Genomic DNA, 7253 nt, shown 5'->3' with positions numbered 1-7253 from the left:
TCTATTTCTGCTGGCCATATTCCGGTAGACCCCTGTATCTGCTTTCATGTATCTCCCAAAAACGGGTGGGTAGCCAGATAGCCTTTTTCGGTCTTCACCCAAAAATACGGCTAGATCTGGTCCATTGGCAGCAATGGAGAACTTACAAGTCTCCCCTTTCCGTTGCTTTCCTTTTTTCCCTTCAAGGGAGCCTGGGTTTCAGCAACAGGGTTAAGAAAGCACCCTTCCTGGGATCCTTTCCTTTTTTTCCCCTTCAAGGGAGCCTGGGCTTCAGCAACAACGTTAAACACCATATCTGGCCCATTAGGGGGGAGGGGCTCCCCAGGCTCCCCTTCCCATCATTTTAGGCATCATTGGCCCTTATATCCTTCATTAAGACCTGGATTGAGAGCATCAGAGTTAACATACCACTCTTTCTGCAATCCTTTTCCTTCTGTCTGAAGAGGAGACCGGGTTTTATGAGTCATTAAAGCTGTTTCTTTGTACTCTAGAGAAGACAGATAGGGCAGGCTTTTCTTTTTCTTTGCTGGGATTACTATTATTATTACTAATTATTATATTTTAGAAATATTTTCTGAAGGACAGGAAAGAAATTTAAAAGGTGAGTCTCCAAGCCCCCAAACATGCATGTGCATCCCACTTACCAGTCCCACACATTCCCAACTCCCAGTCAGTCCCATTAAATAAATAGAGTCAAGAAAATAAAGTAAAATAAAAAAGATTCAAGAGAAAGGCCAAGCTAGAATCCAAGCCAGGACACAATTGTGATGCTGAATAGGGAAGGAGGAGCCATGATCGACTGCCACGTGGTTCTGTTACGGACGGGAATTCGTAATGGCTACACCCTTGCCATTATGGGCACCCAGCTGTTGTCGACCGCGTTTCTAGGGGATCGGGCCCCTTAAGGAGAGAGCCGATCCGGTCCTGAGAGAACGGACCTTGGCGGAGCCAATAGGAGAATATGAGCCGCAATACAACCTGAAGCCGAAATGAAGAAGGTCTGCCAAAGTTGAAGGAAAATCCGCCAAGGAGTCTTTATTGAGCGATTCAGCTGAAAAGGACACTAGTAGCGATCATTCAGTCTACTAGCGTATCATATGTTTCAAATAAAGCCATATTTATACAATGTTTCGGTCTGACAGCCCTTTGAATTTCCCGCCCCGCTCCCCCGCCTATCTGATCGCGGATAGGCTAGAAGGTTGAACGAGGCGGGCTTTCGTTTCCCGCCTTGCTCTGTTGGCCCAATAGGGAGCTGCTTTTTGTCCCCACTCGAGCCAATCAGGAAGGAGAAGGCGGGAGTTATTGAAACAATGAAGTGACAGGGCAGGAAATATCAGATTAGTCCTTGCCCGGCCGATTTCTAAAGGGATTAATGACAGTCATCAGGGGTCCCTGTCATGTACACTGATTTCAGATATGCCTTAAGGTGTCAGGGGGAAGTAAGGATGGGTGGCAATGGGCGCAGCAGGGCGTCTTCCTGAGACGTCCTGGTTTTCCCTTTGGAGGAGATATGACAATGTTTGCCTTGGGGGCGAATCACCTTTAGGACTCAAGCCTTATATTGTCCATGCAATCTGAATTAGATTGGGTTAAACTGTGGCAGATTATCCTTTTGTTTTGGGGAAGGTAAACCTGGGTCATAGGAGCTGGGGTTCATGTTGGGGTCAAAATATTTCCCATTTGATTTCATGATTTGACAATTATATGAAATAAAATGAAAAATAAAATAAAGTTGGAACATAAACCCAGCTGGGAAAAACACATATTTTCCGGGGATCCCAAAGAGTACAAATACATATAGGCAGATAGATAGATTTCAAGGAAATAAGGGAGAATCCATAAAGGTGGGTTACATTGCATAAAGGGGAATCATGAATGATATAAACAATTGAAAACATTTGATAAGAACGAAGTTCACAACATCTGGGGAACCCAAATATGGAAATTCATAAAAGTGGAGTTTTAGCAGCATGATTTCACAATTCATGGAGTTGTTATCTCTTGCCTCAGAGTGCAGGGATAATCCACAGTAAACTCCAGTAAAAAGTCTCAATCACCTTCTACTATAAATATATGGAATATAGAACATAAAGTCTTGATTTTTGAACTATCTTTTACAAAGTCCTGGGGGGGGGGTGGTCACCTCGATCACATTTTCCCCCCTTCGGGGCTTGGAAATGGCTATGAACATTTCCCAAAGCCCCGACATTTCACTGCATGCAGGGCCTCTGCCTTGGTAGATCAGATTGTGCCTTTTTGTTGGAGGGCAGGAGCTTGAAGAGGTGAAAGCTGAGGTTCAGTCAGTGGTGGGTGATCCCATGGTGTTGAAACAGATGTCCCTTGGTCTGGAGTCATGGGAAATGGAGCATGAAGGTGGAGGTGGTGAGGGCTGGGGATGATGGAGGCTGTGATGCAGTACTCCCATTTGGCTGCCTTTTCTTGGCTGCAGCTTGGGCCCCCCTTTGTAGTTGGCAGCTGGGGGCAACTGGGCACAGCTTCTGCGCCTCACAGCACGGCGCCTCCTGGTGACTGTAGGCAGGTCCAGCACTCCAACAGAGGAGACGGAAAGGAGAGAGTGCCTAGGGAAACTAAGGACAGATTATAAGCCCCCCCTCCCTCCCGTGGTGGGGTTAGTCAGGGAAGTCACTCATACCTTGTGAGGGCTCCAGCAGTCCTGGGGTCCTTCTTTGGCACAGCTCTGGTGAGGGCGGAACATCCTTCCCTCATGGTGGTCACTGGTAGAATCCTGTTCACTTCTTCTGGGACATCTTCTGCCATGGCGGCCAATTCTGTCCCCTGGTGATGTCATGAGGGCATCCTTGGCAGCGTCAAAGGCAGACCTGCACTCAGTAGCCCTTTGCCAGGGCAGAACCAGGCCAGCTGGAGGGCACCATACGGTGGTCTGGCCATAAAAGCCTGCCATGTGCAAGAATCCTTTCAGCAGTGTCTTAGTCTCTAGCCCCTGAGCCAGGCAGATGGGGCTGCTTCCCCTGTGGGGGTCTCAGATCAGCCCCAGGTGGGGCTGTCTCTTCTGGGTGACTGGGGGTCCGGGCTTACCCTCACAGGACCATCTCCAATGGCCTCTGGGTTCTAGCTGCTGCATGAAATCCACAGCGCACTCCGAGAGCCCCTACCCAGGTCTTAGAACTGTTCATGGTGGCAGGTATGGATTATGGGTCTTGCAGTCTGGTCTGATGTCCTCAGTCAGGTGGTTGGGTCCGGTCCTCTGGATCTCTTCAGCTGTGCCTGGAAGGTCCCCTGGACTCTGTACTGCCCCCCTCATATTTAAAGGCAGTTAGAGGGATTTTTAAAACATTCACACGCATGCACTCAGGGAAAGGGAGGGAGAAGGACCCGAAAGGAAGAAAGGAGATTGTTGGGGAACTGTGGAGAGTGAAAGAGTGCCTTTACTATAAAAGTAAACCAGGATTTTGACTGTATGTTTATAAGGAGAAATGGGGATGCTGGGAGTTCCCTTCACAGGGGAAGGAAGGGGGGAGAGAAAGCTTTGAAAAAGGAGAATGTTGAAGCGCATTTTGGCCTAGGAAAACATGAAGTGGAAGGGAGAGAGAGAGAGAAAAAAACTCACATATAGAAAAATACATGCATTCTTCCACCCCCCTTTGTCCCTAAGATAAGGGATGTTTGAGAAGAGAGAGACAAGAAAAAGTTAAAACCACAGAAGCAGCAGGATTTCTCTGGGGGGGGGGTCACAAAATATTAGGGCTTGAACCTTTGAAAATAGGGAGGTGAGATGGCACAGAAGAAAAGGGAGAGAGAGAGAGAGCATAGCACTAAGCTAGTCCATTCCAGCCCTCCTTCCCAGAAAACTATATATCACTGGTGGCTTTTAAGGCAAAGGGATGAGTAGAGAAGAGTTTACAGCCCACACATTACATAAACACACAAAATTTAACCAACACTTTTCTGGGAGTCCCCCTCCCCCACCCAAATCCTTTGCCATGCTTCCCAGATGGGAGAGAAAGAAAAGGGGAAATTAAGAAACAGAAGCGGCTAAAGGAATGGCCCCCCTCCCCCCTTTTGTAAGGACCAAAGGAAATATAAGACAACACTGAGGTAAAATCTTAGGGATAGTGTCTAGAAAATGGGAACAAAGGGAAATAAGGGATTTTAAAAGGTGAGAAGAGAGGAAGGAGAGGAGAAATGGATTTGAGATTTGAGAGAGAGAGAGAGATTTTCACTCAGGCCGGGGAAGAGAGAGAGAGAGAGAAAAGAAAAAAAAGGGTGCAATTTGAGGGTAGGCAAGGCAGAATATCAAGTTGGAGAAGATTTGATTTGAAAGAAGGAAGCGATCCTTGGAGAACTATAGATCTTGGTGGCAGGCTTCAGGACTGAATCTTCTCCCCCCTTTGCCCCTCCAAAAACAGGAAGAGAAAAAAAGTGTCCTCTTTGCACAATCTCCCCGCAGCCCCTCCTTCTCCTCTCTCTCCAAGAGAGGAATGAGCGCAGAGAGAGAGAGAGAGAGAGAGAGCCTGGTGGGGGCAAGAGAAGGAGGGGGGATGGTGGGTGATTCTTCCCATCTGAGGAAAACTCAGAATGTGGCAGGAGTTGAGTGGCAGGGGCAGATACAATTTGGGGGGGGGGGGCATCAGGCTTCAAAGGAACGGCTGGGATGGGGGCTGAGAGAGTGTGACTTGAGAAGAGGAACAGTGTTTTGGATCAGGTGTGTTTTGGGGTGAGAGGGGAGGGGGCTGGGAGCCCTCCTCCACGTTAGACTGGGCTGAACTCTCTGGAGGGGAATTTCTTGGGGGGGGGATCCCTGAAGCAAGGGTTTCCTTGGAAGGCCAATTTGGGAGTCCTAGATCAGTGTAGGACTCAGGGTGAGGAGAAAAAGTAGGGATAGGGATGGGGCAGAGGGCCTGGCTGATGGGGTGGGGGGAGAAGGCAAGCAAATGTGTCCAGAAAATCCTCTGGAGGAGGGGGTAAGGGGAAAGGGTCTAGAGAGGAATCTTTGGGGGGGGGGTTGTTTTTGGAGCCCAAATCTCTGCATGGGAAGACGTGGACCCCCTCCCCCCTCCAATTCTCTCCCTGGCTTTAGGGCCATGAACATCGCGGCATAAGCAAGCTGGAACCACCTGCCCTCCCCATGGTGAGTCACCTTAGGTCAACACTCCAAATTCGGCGACTCAAGCGGGGGGGGGGGCAAGCTGTTCCCCCTTCAAGGGCCACGAGGGGCCACTTATGCGCGCTGAGTTAGCCCAACCTGGCCTGCACCATGCTTTTCGATGCAAGCCCACCCCAATTGGCCAGGATCTTGCCCAATGGAGAATCCCTGGGGATTTCTGCTGGGGTGGGACACCCTAGACGTGCTGAACAAACACCCATCCTTGGCTCAGCCCCTGCCTACACTGACAGTTAATGGAGTAACGACTCACCCAACCGGCCAGATGCAGCTCGTCCTTCCAAGAGTTCCTTCCACCAAGGCTGAATGGCTGGCGTTCGTGGAATCCGCAGGTGCCCCGGGAACACAACCGTTCCCCTACCCCACGATCCTTGAACCTGTAATCTGCAAGCCAGACTGTTCTCACACGCCTCCAGGTGCCAGATGTTCCCGCATTTCACCAGGAATTTGTTACCGAGCCCTGATCCGAAGTGCAATACCTCCAGAGCTCCGCCCACCTGGGTCTCAACAACGGAGCCGGTTCCCTTTTTTTCAGGGCGTCCCCTGTTTCACGTTGGCACCTTTCCTTCGAGGAGCTAAAAATCTGCTTCCTCCTATCTGGCTCCTTTGTTCAGTACCCTGAATCAGATCTAGAGAGAGAAAGGGACTGCCAGAGAAATTTGGATGTGAAATGAGGTCAAATTGTTGGTCGGAGGGCCCTCCTTGCAGCCGTTTCTCTCCCCAACCTGTTCCAGAATATCTGGACCAAGGTCGCCGCTTGGAATTTTAGCCTAGAAATTGATTTTTGGAACTTCCAAGCAAGTCCCTTCGTGGTAAAGCCAAATTATGTTGTCGACCGCGTTTCTAGGGGATCGGGCCCCTTAAGGAGAGAGCCGATCCGGTCCTGAGAGAACGGACCTTGGCGGAGCCAATAGGAGAATATGAGCCGCAATACAACCTGAAGCCGAAATGAAGAAGGTCCGCCAAAGTTGAAGGAAAATCCGCCAAGGAGTCTTTATTGAGCGATTCAGCTGAAAAGGACACTAGTAGCGATCATTCAGTCTACTAGCGTATCATATGTTTCAAATAAAGCCATATTTATACAATGTTTCGGTCTGACAGCCCTTTGAATTTCCCGCCCCGCTCCCCCGCCTATCTGATCGCGGATAGGCTAGAAGGTTGAACGAGGCGGGCTTTCGTTTCCCGCCTTGCTCTGTTGGCCCAATAGGGAGCTGCTTTTTGTCCCCACTCGAGCCAATCAGGAAGGAGAAGGCGGGAGTTATTGAAACAATGAAGTGACAGGGCAGGAAATATCAGATTAGTCCTTGCCCGGCCGATTTCTAAAGGGATTAATGACAGTCATCAGGGGTCCCTGTCATGTACACTGATTTCAGATATGCCTTAAGGTGTCAGGGGGAAGTAAGGATGGGTGGCAATGGGCGCAGCAGGGCGTCTTCCTGAGACGTCCTGGTTTTCCCTTTGGAGGAGATATGACAATGTTTGCCTTGGGGGCGAATCACCTTTAGGACTCAAGCCTTATATTGTCCATGCAATCTGAATTAGATTGGGTTAAACTGTGGCAGATTATCCTTTTGTTTTGGGGAAGGTAAACCTGGGTCATAGGAGCTGGGGTTCATGTTGGGGTCAAAATATTTCCCATTTGATTTCATGATTTGACAATTATATGAAATAAAATGAAAAATAAAATAAAGTTGGAACATAAACCCAGCTGGGAAAAACACATATTTTCCGGGGATCCCAAAGAGTACAAATACATATAGGCAGATAGATAGATTTCAAGGAAATAAGGGAGAATCCATAAAGGTGGGTTACATTGCATAAAGGGGAATCATGAATGATATAAACAATTGAAAACATTTGATAAGAACGAAGTTCACAACATCTGGGGAACCCAAATATGGAAATTCATAAAAGTGGAGTTTTAGCAGCATGATTTCACAATTCATGGAGTTGTTATCTCTTGCCTCAGAGTGCAGGGATAATCCACAGTAAACTCCAGTAAAAAGTCTCAATCACCTTCTACTATAAATATATGGAATATAGAACATAAAGTCTTGATTTTTGAACTATCTTTTACAAAGTCCTGGGGGGGGGGTGGTCACCTCGATCA

The 7253-nt window shown here is 48.5% G+C and overlaps 1 long non-coding RNA gene across 1 annotated transcript; it reads right to left on the bottom strand.

Moving 5' to 3' along the window:
* Positions 1-1009: 1009 nt before the first annotated feature.
* On the bottom strand, positions 1010-4869 carry LOC134297538 (uncharacterized). The gene is made up of 2 exons (XR_010004312.1): positions 3058-4869; positions 1010-2916 (listed from the first exon to the last, which is right to left on the bottom strand). It is a non-coding gene; the product is annotated as an uncharacterized LOC134297538 (long non-coding RNA).
* Between the last annotated feature and the right edge of the window lie 2384 nt (positions 4870-7253).

The sequence above is a fragment of the Anolis carolinensis genome, chromosome 3 (genome assembly GCF_035594765.1).
Source record: "Anolis carolinensis isolate JA03-04 chromosome 3, rAnoCar3.1.pri, whole genome shotgun sequence".
Lineage (NCBI taxonomy): Eukaryota > Metazoa > Chordata > Lepidosauria > Squamata > Dactyloidae > Anolis > Anolis carolinensis.
Note: the sequence above shows the minus strand (reverse complement) of the source record. Positions and strands in the feature narration are given on the sequence as shown.